The 15565-nt window shown below is 35.7% G+C and overlaps 2 protein-coding genes across 24 annotated transcripts in view; one reads left to right on the top strand and one right to left on the bottom strand.

Annotated features, from left to right (window-relative positions):
• The window catches only part of LOC144293845 (uncharacterized), a 115138-nt gene that overhangs the window by 28853 nt on the left and 70720 nt on the right, over nucleotides 1-15565 (top strand). Inside the window, exon 4 of one of the 21 annotated variants that reach the window (XR_013361163.1) lies at nucleotides 8416-8543. The exons of the other annotated variants lie outside the window; for them this stretch is intronic. The gene's annotated coding sequence lies outside the window, so the exon portion shown is untranslated. Of the gene's footprint in view, nucleotides 1-8415; nucleotides 8544-15565 lie in introns of those variants that run through there. 21 annotated transcript variants of the gene reach the window in all.
• SLC35G2 (solute carrier family 35 member G2) overlaps nucleotides 1-15565 on the bottom strand; it is a 43446-nt gene that overhangs the window by 25935 nt on the left and 1946 nt on the right. The window contains exon 1 of one of the 3 annotated variants that reach the window (XM_077865030.1): nucleotides 10772-10919. The exons of the other annotated variants lie outside the window; for them this stretch is intronic. The gene's annotated coding sequence lies outside the window, so the exon portion shown is untranslated. Of the gene's footprint in view, nucleotides 1-10771; nucleotides 10920-15565 lie in introns of those variants that run through there. 3 annotated transcript variants of the gene reach the window in all.

Here is a 15565-nt window from a genome sequence, read left to right on the forward strand (position 1 = left end):
TCAATGAAATTACAACTCAGTCACATATACTATATACTATAATTCATTAAACTCAAATAAGAAAAACAATTAAGAAATGAACCAAATGTCATCTTGTTTCAAACCAAAACATAAATCATGTTTTGCGTGAAATTTGAGAACACCTGCTTGGTTAAGTTGCATACCTAGATTTATTAAAAGCATGCCCTTAAATGTTTATTAGAGAATATATACACACAAACATAAGGCTACTATAAAGTTGAAAAGAGTCCCATCACTGGCAGGGACACTGTATATGAAGGATAAACATAGTATATATAAATCCATTGCATTAAGAGTTACTTTTACCAGCAACATGTATCAAAATGTTAAATGTGTGAACTCTGACCCAGCAATGCCACTTCCAGGAATATATCCCAAGAGATCACTAATAAAGTACATAAAGATAGCATGCAAGGATATTCATCATGGCTTTCTTTATACGATAAAAATATTGAAAATAGCCTGATTATCCTTTAATGGAGGACTGGTAAAATGAAAACATTAATGTAATATTATGCGGTCAGCCAAAAAGCCGTATGTATACATGATGACATAAAAAAATTTAATGTCAAAAAAAATTTAATGCCATATTGCTAAGTAAAAGAAAGGAATAAAAGAGTATTCATAGTATGATTTTGTAAATATAAAACAATTTATACTGTGGATAGTAGCATTTCAGTTTTTCGGTACTTTCTACTTACTACTTTTTGTTTCATTTTCTACCTATGTGTTTACCTCACATACATGAGTGTGTGGTGGGGGGAAATCAAGCTATTTTCATCAGAGAGGGAAAAAATCATTACACTGTATTTCAGTCAGACCAGAATAGTCACCAGAAGCCAAATATAGCTCTTAATATGTCTGTCTGTACCTTCTGCTGGAAGAAAATCTGTGGATAAACAGTATCATGGAGAGAATTTGAATGGATGATGTCTAGAATACAAACCAAAACAGAGGTGAAATATTATATAAACTAAGGAGAAAAAAAAAAAACTAAGGAGGAATCTTATCATACATAGTGTTTGAAAGAATCAATTCATTATGTACATGTGTGTTTATTATTATATTTCCATGGCTAACAAAAAAATGTCAATTCCAAATGGCAGCAAATAATATAACTACCAATGGTTTTTCTTACATAAGTTTACCACTCCATAAATCTTTGTGTTAATGTGGGAAAATGTGACCTGAACAGATGGACCTCATGCTGTTCTAAAACACAAACAGATTTCTGATCTTCTAGACCAGGAAATGAAGTCAGCACCAAAACAACAGACACTATTATCCGTCTCCTAAAATTTCAATTTAAGAAGCTGCTAATAAAAGCAGTATTTCCCTCTGGAGAAATCCAGCACAGTGATAAGTTTCTATATTAATGGAATGTACTCTAGACATAGTAATAAAATACAGTGGGATATTAGTAGCACTGGAGAAGGTGGGAGACTAAACCCTAAACCACACTGATTTTGGAGAATTCCTTCATTGTGGTTCTTGGCGGGTGACAGCATTTGGCTGCCTCTACTCTTCAATCTCCACATTTCTCACAGATGGGACATCCCTGAGGATTGCCACTCTGCCTGGCTAAATTTTCATCTCATTAGCCCAAGGACCCCTTTTCCTTTTTTTTTTTTTTTTTTTTTAAGATTTTATTTATTCATGAGAGACAGAGAGAGAGAGGCAGAGACACAGGCAGAAGGAGGAGCAGGCTCCACGCAGGAAGCCTGACATGGGACTTGATCCCAGGACTCCAGGATCACACTCTGGGCCAAAGGCAGATGCTCAACCGCTGAGCCACCCAGGTTTCTCAAGGACCCCTTTTCCTTACACATCTAAACAGAAGCATTTTCAGAAATAGATCCCCTTGGCTTGAAGACCCAATAAAGGGCCCTCCCTCTGTCAAATCATTAGCAGCATGGCAAGGTTTTTTTCCAGTTCTACCACTTTCTAGCTGTGTGACTTAAGGCTGGGAGGAGGTGGGACCAGCAGGACTGAGTCTGAGGAGGAATTGAGGCCACAGAGGTGGCCCAATGGCCAAGGTGTATATAAAGGGAGAATGAGGACAGCTCGGGTGGCTCAGTGGTTTAGCACCACCTTCAGCCCAGGGTCTAATCCTGGAGACCCACATTGGGCTCCCTGCATGGAGCCTGCTTCTCCCTCTGCCTATGTCTCTGCCTCCCTCTGTGTGTGTCTCTCATGAATAAATAAATATATTTAAAAATAAATAAAGAGAGAATGAACCAATAATTAAGTATTAAGGATAATGGGTTCCAAATTTCTCATCATCAGAAAGGAAATTACAAATAGAAAAAGAGTAAGACTAGAAGGAACTCTATGGTAATAGAGTGAAGTTGAAGATATTACAGTAAGCTCATGGGTTTTAATATGAATACATGACTAGGTATAGAAATAGATATAGATGAAGGAGGAGCCAAGATGGCAGAGAAGGAGCCAAAATGGCAGAGAAATAGGAGACCTTAAGTTTTGTCTGGCCCCAGGAATTCAGCTAGATAGCTATCAAATCATTCTGAACACCTGCAAACTCAATGGAGATCTAAAAAAAGAATTGAAACAACTCAACAAATAGAAAAGTGGCCACTTTCTGCAAGAATGACAAGATGGAAAAACTCACCTCAAAAAAGAACAAGAGGCAGCACGGACTACCAGAGACCCAATCATTATGGATGTAAGTAAGATGTCAGAACTAGAGTTCAGAATATTAATTATTAAGAAACTAGCTAAGCTTGAGAAAAGCATAGAAGACACTAGAGAATCCCTTTCTGGAGAAATAAAAGAACTAAAATCTAATCAAGTTGAAATAAAAAAAAAGGTTTTAATGAGATGAAATAAAAAAATGGCGTCTCTAATTGCTAGGATAAATGAGGCAGAAGAGAGAGTTAGTGATATAGAAGACAGAATTATGGAAAATCAAGAAGCTGAGAAAAAGATAAATAACCACTGGATCAAGAGGGGAGAATTCAAGAGATTAAGTTATACCATAAAGCAAAACAATATTAGAATAATTGGGATCGCAGAAAAAGAGAAAAGAGAGAGAAGGGGCAGAAGGTATATTGGAGAAATCATAGCTGAGAACGTCCCTAAACTGGGGAAAGAAACAGGCATTTAAGTCCAGGAGGCACAAAGAACTTTCCTCAAAATTAAAAAAAAAAAGATTAACACCTCGACATATAATAGTGAAACTTGCAAATCTCAGAGACAAAAAGAAAATCCTGAAAACAGCTCAGGACAAGAGGTCCATAACCTACAAGGGTAGAAACATTAGACTGGCAGTAGACCTATCCACAGAGACCTGGAAGGCCAGAAAGGGCTGGCATGATATATTTAGGGTTCTAAATGAGAAAAAAAATGCAGCCAAGAATACTTTATCCAGCAAGGCTGTCATTCAAAATAGGAGAGATCAAAAGCTTACAAGACAAATAGAAACTAAAAGAATATGTGATCACTAAGCCAGCCCTGCAAGAAACATTAAAGGGGATCCTTTAAGCAAAGAGAGAACCCAGAAGTAGCATAAACCATAAAGGAACAAAGACATTCTACAGAAACAGTGATTTTACACGTAATACAATGGCACTAAATTCTTATCTTTCAGTAGTTACTCTGAATGTAAATGGGCTAAATACCCCAATCAAAAGACACAGGGTATCAGACTGGATAAAAAACCAAGACCCATTGATATGCTGTCTGTAATAGACTTATTTTAGACCCAAAGACACCTCCAGATTGAACATGAGGAGTTGGAGAACCATGTATCATACTAATGGACATCAAAAGAGAGCTGGGGCATATAAAATCATGAATTAAAAAGTAGATATTACAACCAACACTGAAGAAATACAATTATGAGCACATATTATGAACAACTATTATGCCAATAAATTAGGCAATCTGGAAGAAATGAATGTATTCCTATAAACTGCCAAAACTAAAAGAGAAAGAAACAAAACCTGAGAAGACCTATAACTAGCAAGGAAACTGAAGAAAATCTCACTCTTTGCAGATGACATGATACTCTATGTGGAAAACCCAAAAGATGCCATCTCAAAATTGCTAGAACACACACAGAAATTCAGCAAAGTATCAAGATATAAAATCAATGCACAGAAACCAGTTGCATTTCTATACACTAACAATGAAACAGAAGAAAGAGAAATTAAGAAATCAATCCCATTTATAATTGTACCCAAAGCCAGAAGATATCTAGGAATAAATTGAACCAAAGATGCAAAGGATTTGTACTCAGAAAATAAAACACTCATGAAAGAAATTGAGGAAGACACAAAGAAATCAAAAAATGTTCCATGCTCATGAATTGGAAGAACACATACTATTGAAAGGTCTATGCTACCTAAAGCAATCTATACATTAAATGCAATCCCTATCAAAATACCATCAACTTTTTTCAGAGCTGGAACAAATCATCCTAATATTGGTACGGAATCAGGAAAGACCCCAAATAGCCAACAAAACTAAAAGGCAACATTCAGAATGGGAGAAGATACTTGCCAGTGACATATCAGATAAAGGGCTAGTATCCAGTATCTATAAAGAACATATCAAAAAAAAAATTTATCAAACTCAACTCCCAAAAAACAAATAATCAAGTCAAGAAATGGGCAGAAGACATGAACAGACATTTCTCCGGAGAAGACATACAAATGGACAACAGATACATGAAAATATGTTCCACATCACTCAGCATCAGGGAAATACAAATTGAAACCACAATGAGATACCACCTCATACCAATCAGAATGGTTAAACTTAAAAAGTCAGGAAACAACAGATGTTGGTTAGGGTGTCAAGAAAGAGGAACCCCCTACACTGTTGGTGGGTATGCAAACTGGTATAGCCATTCTGGAAAACAGTAAGGAGGCTCCTTAAGAAGTTAAAAATAGAGCTATCCTATGACCCAGCAATTACATTACTAGGGACTTACCCCAAAGATACAAATGTAGTGATATGAAGGGCACCTGTATACCAATGTTTATAGCAGCAATGTCCACAATAGTCAAACTATGGAAAGAGCCTAGATGTCCATCTACAGATGAATTGATAAAGAAGATGTGATATATATACATATACACACACACACACACACACACAATGGAATACTACACAGTCATTTAAAAAATGAAATCTTGCCATTTGCAATGATGTGGATGGAACTGGAGGGTATTATGCTAAGCAAAATAAGTCAATCAGAGAAAGATAATTATCATATCATATGACATGTATCATATGACAAATATAATACGTGGAATTTAAGAAACAAAACAGGATCACAGGGGAAGGGAGGGAAAAATAAAATAAGATGAAATCAGAGAGGAAGACAAACCATAAGAGACTCTTAGTTATAGGAAACAGTGAACTCTATCTCTGAAACTAATAATACACTATATGTTAATTCATTGAGTTTAAGTTTTTAAAAAGATGCAAAAAAAATAGATATAGATGTATGTGCATATGTGTTTGTGAGTTTCCTGGCCCTGTCTGCTAAAACGGTTGAAGAGCAATGACACCTCAGTATAAATAAACACCTAGTACCCAGATCTTCCATTGTCTACTAAAAGGAACTATGGCTCCCTGGAAAAAAATAGCTTTTGAAATGAGTGCAATGGTTGGGTAAGAATAAGATAAACAAGATAAGCCTGACACAGCTTGTATCAGAAAGTACTCCAAGAGTAAAATAGAAATGTCAAAAGAGTACAAGAACCAGCTTAAACAAGATTTGAACAGCCAAATCTCTTACAATTTTAGCATCCAAATCAATAATGACACTGGGTTAAAATCCACTGAATAAAACAGAAATCTACAAGTCTGTGCTGATATAAATAAATGAATCAACAAATAAAAAGAGAAAACTCTTTCTTAGAATAAAATACCAACTAATAAATATAAAATAAATGTCGGAACTAGAAAAATTGCCATTTGGCAATCATCACAGTAATAATTTATTCAAGCAAGAATCATTAAATAAGTGGCTGAAAGTTTGTTGAAGAACAGGATGTTTATATAAATTTTAAAGAATCTCCCCACACAATACTTATTAATTACAAAGGGGAAAATAATATTACAGTGAAGAAGTTATCACCTTAACCAAATCATCAAAATTAACATCAACTGCAAATCATTATTGTGTCTCTTAATAAGATACACTGAGAACACAATAGCTCTTCTATCATATTCCTACCAAAATTGCATAACTTGCATCTAATCATGAAGAAATGCAGACATACCTAAAGTGAGGGACATTCTACAAAATGGCCTGAACTTTCTTTCTTTCTTTCTTTTTTAATATTTTATTTATTTGAGAGAGTGAGAGGGGAGTGCGAGTATGAGCCGGGGGAGGCAGAGGGGAGGAGAAGTAGACTCCCCACTGAGCAAGGAGCCTGATGCTGGGCTTGAATCCAGAAGCCGGGGATCATGACCTGAGGCAAACAAAATGGCCTGAACTTTCAAAAATGTCAAGGTCATTAATGACAAGGAAGGAATCAGGAACTGTCACAAATTTAAGATTAAAGAGACATGACAATTAAAGCAACTCATAATCCTGGATTTGATTCTAGACCAGATATAAAAAATATTTTTCTAGGGATGCCTCGGTTGCTCAATGGTTGAGCGTCTGCCTTTGGCTCAGGTCGTGATCCCAGGGTCTGGGATTGAATCCTACATCAGGCTCCTTGGCAGGGAGCCTGCTTCTTTCTCTGCCTATGTCTCTGCCTCTCTCTCTCTATCTCTCATGAATAAATAAATAAAATCTTTAAAATATATATATATATATTTTTTCTAAGAGTAAATTATTGAAGGGGCACCTTGGTGGCTTAGTTGATTATGCGTTAGACTCGTTTTCAGCTGAGGTTATGATCTCAGTGTCATGGGATGGAGTCCTGCCCAGGCTCCACACTCAGCAGGGAGTCAGCTTGAGGATTTTCTCCCTTCCCCTGTGCCCCCCCATCCCCCACTTGTACATGCGTGTGCACATTGTCTCTTTCTCTCTAAAATAAATAATTAAATCATTTAAAACAAAGTGAATTATTGGAACAAATAGTAAATTCTCAATAAGGTCTCTGGATTTTTTTAAAAGGTTTTTATTTATTTATTCATGAGAGACACAGAGAGAGGCACAGACAGAGGCATAGGAGAAGCAGGCTCCCTGCAGGGAGCATGATATAGGACTTGATCCCAGGACCCCAGGGATCACAACCTGAGCCAAAGGCAGACACTCAACTGCTTAGCGACCCAGGTGCCCCAGATCTGTGGATGTGATGGTAGAATTATAATTGTTACATTCCTCATTTTGGTTATAATATTGTGGTTATACAAAAGAAGGTCTTTAGGGAAAATTAGTACTTAGGGTTAATTAGGCATCACATCTGCAAATTTCAGTAAGTTCAGAGAAAAAGAATATAAATGAATAGCAAAACAAACATTGTAAAATGCTTACAAGTGGAGAAAACAGGGTGAAGGATATATGGGCTACATGTGCAACTTCCTTATAAGTTTTAATTTACTTTAAAGTAAAATGTAAAAAAAATATATTGGGATTACAGCATCTATTTCATAGATGTTGGGAGAAGTACATGAGTTAATACATGTGGCATGCTTAAAACAGCTAGGTACATAGTAAATGTTAAATGTTAGTAATGATGGTTGTGGTGATAGTGCTGATGTAGTCCTGATCAACTTGTCACAATCAAGACAAGTTGACTTTGGGCCACTTATTTCTTTTCTCTTTAGATTTAATTTAGAAACTTAAATACTTCTGTGCTTTTGAGATGCTAACAACATTATTTTTTTAAAGATTTATGTATTTATTTTAGAGAGCATGAGCACGAGTGGGAGGGGCAGAGGGAGAGGAAGAGAGAATCTTCAGCAGACTGCTGAGCACAGAGCCCCATATGGGGCTCAATCTCACAACCCTGAGATCATAACCTGAGCTAAAACCAAGAGTCAGATGCTTAACTGACTGCACTACCCTGGTACCCCAAGATGCCAAAAACATTATTAAACTTGTTTAATTGTAGTTTAAGCACACAGCATTCATGTAGAATAATATTTTACAAATTGGTGTCCTCAGGCAAAAAACATGTTAGTAATATTTTTTAAGTAATCAAGATCAAGGTTTTGAAAAGTCATTTTCAGTCTTCATTAATTTAGGTACTATTGTGATAATAAGAACATATGTCTTTACATATATTATAGTGTATATATATAAATGTCTTTACATATATTATAGTGTATATATATTTAACATGCATATATTTAGTATAGGGTAACCATATATGATATTATAATAATATACATAGAATTAAAGACCATGAGAGTTGAAAAAGATTTTGGGAGTCATCTACTTCATCTACTTCAATTCTTTTGCAGGTAACTATACATCTTTCTGCACTTACAATGGTGTTACATCCCAATAAAACTATCATAGTTTGAAAATATTGTAAGCTAAAACTGTGCTTAATACACCTAACCTACCAAACATTATAGCTTAGCCTAGCCTACCTTAAATGTTCCTGTGTTAGCCTACAGTTTTGGTAAAATCATTTAATACAAAATCTATTTTATAATAAAGTGTTGAATATCTCATGTAACTTATTGAATACTATATTGAAAATGAAAAACAGAATAGTTATCAGTTGTTCACTCTAATGATCATGTAGCTGACCAGGAGCAGCTCATTGCTGCTGCCTAGCATCATGGGAGAAAAATATACTGCATATCGCTAGCTCGGGAAAAGATCAAAATTCAAAATTGGATGTATCTTTCTACTGAATCCACATGGCTTTTGCACCATCGTACAGTTGAAAAATCATAAGTCAAATCATTGTTAAGTTAGGAGCTATCTGTATAACCTCTACAGCATCCCCAACGGATAGCACTAGTTCTGTTTGAACACCTACAATGACAGCTTACTTCTCAAGGCAGCCACCTGGGAGTCATTCTGATTGTTAAAAAATTATTTTTTAACATTCTGTCAGAATCTTTCTCCATATAATTTCTAGAGGCTGTTCCTATGTATTTCCTCTGGGATCACTAATTCCCTCTTCCACATGACAACATTTCTTTTTTTTTTTTTTAATTTATTCATGAGAGACACAGAGAGAGAGAGAGACAGGGACATAGGCAGAGGGAGAAGCAGGCTCCCTACGGAGAGCATGATGCGGGACTTGATCCCAGGACCCTGGGATCATGACCTGAGCCAAAGGCAGACGCTGATCCACTGAGCTACCAGGTGCCCCAACAACATTTCAATATCACGACTATTTCCTACCTTCCACATTGAGGGTCCCCCATTGTGAGTATTTTTCTTCTCCAAACTGAGAACCTTCTCTTTTTTGTTTTTTCAATTATTCCACCCCATATGAGTTTCTTGTTCTCCACACTGAAAACCTTCTCTCTTTTTTTTTTTAATAATGCCATACATAATCCTGGTTTTCGGTCTTCTCACCATCTTAACCACTCTTCTCTGACCATATACTAGATTGTATAATCTTTCCTCTTCAGGAGATTCTGTTTCTTTGGGAGCAGCCTAAGATCACACCAACTATTCTGGCAGCCTCGTGCATTCACATTTGTTTCTTCATTCAGTCAATATTTACTGAGTGCCCAACATGTGGAAGGTACTATCTAAGACATTATGAGAGATAAGATTAGGATGACATAAGCTTTCTCTTAAAAAATGTACATGCACTCAGCACAGAGCCTGCTTAAGACTCTCTCCCTCTCCCTTTGCCCCTCTCCCTTTGAGCGCATGCGTGCTCTCTTTCTCTCTCAAATAATAAATAAATACATAAATAAGTAACATACATGTTCATTTGAGAGCAACAATCTATGGTGCCACAAAACAGACACAAGTTCTATACACATTAAAGGAAGGAGATTTTAAAACAATTTTTTTAATTAAAAACATTTTTTTAAATAAGGAAGGAAATTTTACAATTAAATATACATTTGCTCTAACATCAAAGTACTAAAGAACAAAGCTAAAGTCGTGACAATGCCAGACTAGGCCTATTTTGTTGAGGGTTATTTGGTTTTTATTTTCTTATTTAAATTCAATTAATTAACATGTAGTATATCACATAGGTACCCCACTGCCCCCACCCTTCTCCCATCCAGTAACTTCAGTTTGTTTCCTATAATTAAGAGACGGGGGGGGGGGGGGGGGGGCAGCCCAGGTGGCTCGGTGGTTTAGCGCTGCCTTCAGCCCAAGGCCTGATCTTGGGGACCCAGGATTGAGTCCCACGTCAGGCTCCCTGCATGGAGCCTGCTTCTCCCTCTGCCTATGTCTCTGCCTCTCTCTCTCTCTCTCTCTCTCTCTCTTTCTCTCTATCTCTCATGAATAAATAAATAAAATCTTAAAAAAAATAGAGAGACTAGGCCTATTTTGTGTTTGGAGAGTATGAAAATTTATAAAAGCAGAAGGCTGGAATTTAAGCTACATTAAAAGAGAAAATTCCAAATTAGGGGAATTATATAGATTCAGAAGACACAGGAGTTTATATAGTGCATTTACTCCTGAAAGCTCTGACAATATAACGAATAATCATTTGTCCAGAATGATTTACATGCAACTCTAGAAAGGCAAAATAAACAAACTAAACTACTATACACTAGGCTTATACCAAGTGCTTTACACGTAATGTTTTACTTAATCCCACAACAACCCTAACAAGGAAGGCACTAATATTATTTGCACTTAAAAAAAAAATTAAGTGAAACTCACCCAGGTACAGTGACTTGCCCAAGCTTACAAAGGTGCTAAATAAACATGGCAGCCAAGCTTCAAATCCAAACCCTCAGCTTCCACCCCAACTTGAGGCCATCAACTACTCCATAAAGAAACTTCTGGCAAATCTCAAACACATCCTCATAATATTCTTAGTGACTTATTTGGAGAAGCCTCTCACTGAACAATCTGTTCCTCCTCTGGCTTTAAGAACACTTTGTACAGGACTCTGCTACAGTCCTTGGCATATGGTATCACTGTGAGTTGTATAACACTAACCCCTGATAAAGTTACCACTCCAAGAGCAGAGATATGTCCTTATCTTTTCCTGGGTATCCCCAAGTCCTCAAGGCAATACTGGATTCAACAAATGCTGCAAGTTCTCAGGCATAGCTGGTGGCCTGCTTTGGAGACAGTCACCCTCTTAACCAGAGACCTCTAATTCTAGGTCTAATTAGCTGTGGCGCTGAGCTTTGGTTATCACACTTCTGTAACCTGACTCTATCTTCTACCTCCTAATGAGCTTAATTTAAGAGAATCCAAGGAGTAATGTGAGTATCTGGCTTTGGTTAGCCACCAGCTTCAGAAGTCTTACTCACCATTGGGATTCTCACCCCTATTTAGAGCAATGGCTCAGCCAGAATTACACAGAGACCAGGGCAAAATAAATGGGAGATTACCTAATATTTCTACTTTCCTTCATCAAGTTCTTAAAATAAAAGAGTTCAGTAAAGCTGCTAATACTTTGGGGTCTTAAATAAAAGGAAAGAGATACAAACCAAACAATTTTGATACAGTCAGGAAATGATTAAATGAACTTTAGTAAAGATGACAGGCATATGAATTGAGTTCCTATATAACTATCGAATAGTGTTAAGTGCACATAAAGTATTATATATGCCCATTGGTCATATATAATTCTATTACTGCAATGACTATAAGAGAAAGAATGAATAAACTATTAAACCTGTGGTAATGTAATACAAGCCAAAATTTTAAAATTATATATGTACAGTTGGTCCACAGGAGAAAAAACCTCTGTGACTTCAGGTCATCTCTGACATTTCCTATCAAGTAGAGGCTATTACCTGTCTCTAGACTAGAAGGTAGATGGATGAAAAGTAAGAAAGGAGAGATACTGGAGTGACTATCATTCTCCCTCTTACGTCCAAAACAGTGGCCAGCAGACAGTGACTGTTGATGTAACATTTTAGTTACTTGGAGAATTATTGCTAAGGGCAGAATGGCAGAAAAAAATACATGTGTGATAAGAAGGGTACTTTGCCTGATTTTATAATCAAAATTATGCAGGAGAAACATGAAGTAAGAAAGAAGATATAGTGACCCATAACATTCTGAAACTATGATTTATCCAAGTGTTTAAGAAACACCATCCATAGTACGAGGTGGCCTCAGTAAGGAAAATGAAACAAGACTCTCATCACCAGTGAAATGTTTAAAAGTGCTCAGGAAAAAAGGACTGGTTAGAGCATAATTAACGCCAACATCTTTTTCCTCCCAACAAATTCCAATGCGAAGCTGGAAACTTATATTTCTACTTAGGTCTCCAGGAAGCAAAGACTCTTTAAGCATCTAACAATTGGGAGTGAGAGGGATGTTTAATCCTCATGATAATCAAAAACTGTCAGATTGCTAGATAAATCAAAAACTGCTGAGATTAGCTAGTAGGTCTGAAGCATGGATAGCAACACTGTCCAAGTTAAAAGGTAGTGGGGAATTCAGCTTTGAATTAAAAATATTGTGAAAATTAACTTTACGAGCTCCAATCAAACTTATATTTAATAACTGGATTATTTACATCTTTACGTATCTCATTAATTTTGTATCTTTGAAAAGACTAATTTATATAAAAGTATTTTAAAAGTATGATTAATCACTCAATCTCCCTCTTTATCTCCCCAATACTATTTTCTCTTATAATGAATTCACTAACTTCCATTTCTAATAAGTAAAACAAAAATGTTAGACGTATTAATTAAATGAAAGCAGTGTGATCATTGTCCCTCTTCAGTTCCTTCAGCCCCTCTACTTAGAACTACCCACCTCCTGCTGGAGCTGATTGATAGATCTACCAACACAAATAGACAAAACCCATTAGATCCTATTAGAAGCAGAATTGGTGACTATCTAAATACAGCATGGTTCTAAGCTCTCCTTAGTAAACTTAATTGTGCTCTTTCACTAGAGAATATTTTTATGATATTGGGATAAGAAACTAAGGTAGTGTTCTAAGTGTAACATCAAGGTGAAAAATCACAAAGAAAAGATGGACAGATTTGACTCCATGAAAATTTAAACCTTTTGTACTAAGAAAGAAACCGTAAAAAAATTTAAGAGACTAAAAACAACAATAGCTACAAAGGGTCAATATCTTTCATATAAAATGGGCTCTTAAAACATAGAGTTGTGATAATAATATTCCCACAATTCTAAAGGAGAAAGAATGAGTGGGAAATATCAGGGAGGGAGACAGAACATGAGAGACCCTAACTCTGGGAAATGAACTAGTGGTGGTGGAAGAGGAGGTGGGCGGGGGGTGGGGGTGACTGGGTGATGGGCACTGAGGGGGGCACTTGATGGGAAGTTGGCAAATTGAACACCAATAAAAAATAAATTTATAAAATATTTTTAAAAATGGGCTCTTAAAAACTCAAATTGGGCAAAGGCCATGAATAGGTAGTTCACAAAAAAATACAAATATTCAATAGACATATGGAAAGATGCAGAATTTCTATAAAAGCCACAGACACAAGAATATAAAAGAATGAGATATTTGTCTTGCCTCTTAAGAGTGAGGAAAACGGAAAAGGCTTATTATGTCTAGCACGAATGAAGAATCTAGAACAACATGCACTATTTTTTGCCAGGCTGATTTTTACAGGAATTTTGGAGAACAGACATCATGCACCAAAATGCAAAGTGTGCGTTCTCCCTAACCTATCAATTTTATTTAGGACTTTATTCTAAGGAAACAATACCATTACGAAGAGGTATATTAAAATAATATTCCATATGGCATTGTTTTGATTATCCAAAAGTTGTAATGGGCCTGTACTTAAATGTGATATTGATTCAATACTTCCATGTATCAGATGGGATGATATCTATATCTTGTGTGGAAAAATAACAGAAAAATAGATACAATATTCTATACACCAAACTTAAAGTGCATATTTTTTCACATTTCTAAAATTAAAATGTATCTTACAATTGACAACATCTTACATTCAATGAAATGTATCTTTACTTATGAATTTAATAATCTGGCAGTCTTTTCTATTGTATTTATTTATATGAAAGAGAGTATGCACAAGTGAGGGAGGTGCACAGAGAGAGAGGGATAAGCGGTTTCCCCACTGAGGAGGGAGCCCCAGGTATTGCTCAATCCCAGGACCTGGAGATCATGACCTAAACTGAAGGGAGACACTTACTTGACTGAACCACCCAGATGCCCCAGTAATCTGGAAGTCTTTATTCCAATCTAATATTTATGATTACCTATGAAGAGTGGCCTACTAGAGGGCTTTATTTTCTACATTGGCGTTGATCCCATTTTTTATAATCAGCTGTATTTTAGAATTTATTATCTAAAAACAATAAAATTATTTCCATTTGGTTGTTTAAAAATGTTTTTAAACCCCAGGAAGAAAGTAGTATAGAATAGCTCATCAATGCCCCAATAACTATTTTTTTATTTTTTGGAAAAAGTTATTTTGATCCATAATGGATACAAAAAAGTAGTATATGGGTTTTTTTTGTTCTCTTTAAGGTATTCAATCTTATGTGTGCACATTCTTATGAACTTCAACCTTAAATGTGCACATTCTTATGAACTTCAATGACATGAACTCCTAATTTGGCTAAAAAGTAGACTTTGTCATATTTTCTTTCTTACACAAAAGAAATACTCTACAAAAGAATTGTTTCTTTTTAAAAAGATTACATGCTAACAGTTTTAAAATGCTACACACTAAACAGTATTTTAAGAAAAAACACTTTATTTTTTTTTAAAGATTTTATTTGTCTATTCATGAGAAACACAGAGACATAGACAGAGGGAGAAGCAGACTTCTCGCAGGGAGCCAAATGCGGGACTTGATCCCAGAACCCCTGGGCCAAAGGCAGAGGCTCAACCACTGATCCACCCAGGCATCCCAGGAAAAAAACTTTCATTAAGTATTTAGAAATTAAATACACCATGTTAAATGGTTCAAACTGAGTAACATGTTACCTCTCATAGAGGACAAACCTCTGTAAATATGAGTTAAAAATAACTACTTCTTACAAAGCAATCTTCAATGGAATTTTACATCTAGCAATGAATTTACTAAAAAGGAAGATGGGAGAATAACCTACTATATAAAATATAATCTTTCATAAAACCATAAAATATGGCAGATTATCTCTTAATATAGAGAGGTTAAATACTGATATAAGTGCCAGAAGTTAAAGGAAAAAATATATATTTGACCATATAAAAATCAAAAATTTCTATACAACACAAAATACCATAAAGCTTAAAAATAAAATAATCTTAAGATTATAATTTTCTACAAGATTGTTATCTAGATATTGTTCTCTATAAAATTTTTCATTAATTCTTTCTGTTTAAACTTCAAGAACATTTTTTTTTTTTTTTTTTTTTTATCCCCATGCCTGGATGGCTCACTGGATTAAGCATCTGACTTCCCCTCAGGTCATGATGCTAGGTTTTGGGGATCAGGCTCAGCCTCAGCAGGTAGTCTGTTTTTCCCTCCCCTTCTGTCTCTC

The sequence above is a fragment of the Canis aureus genome, chromosome 22 (genome assembly GCF_053574225.1).
Source record: "Canis aureus isolate CA01 chromosome 22, VMU_Caureus_v.1.0, whole genome shotgun sequence".
In the NCBI taxonomy this organism is placed as follows: Eukaryota; Metazoa; Chordata; class Mammalia; order Carnivora; family Canidae; genus Canis; species Canis aureus.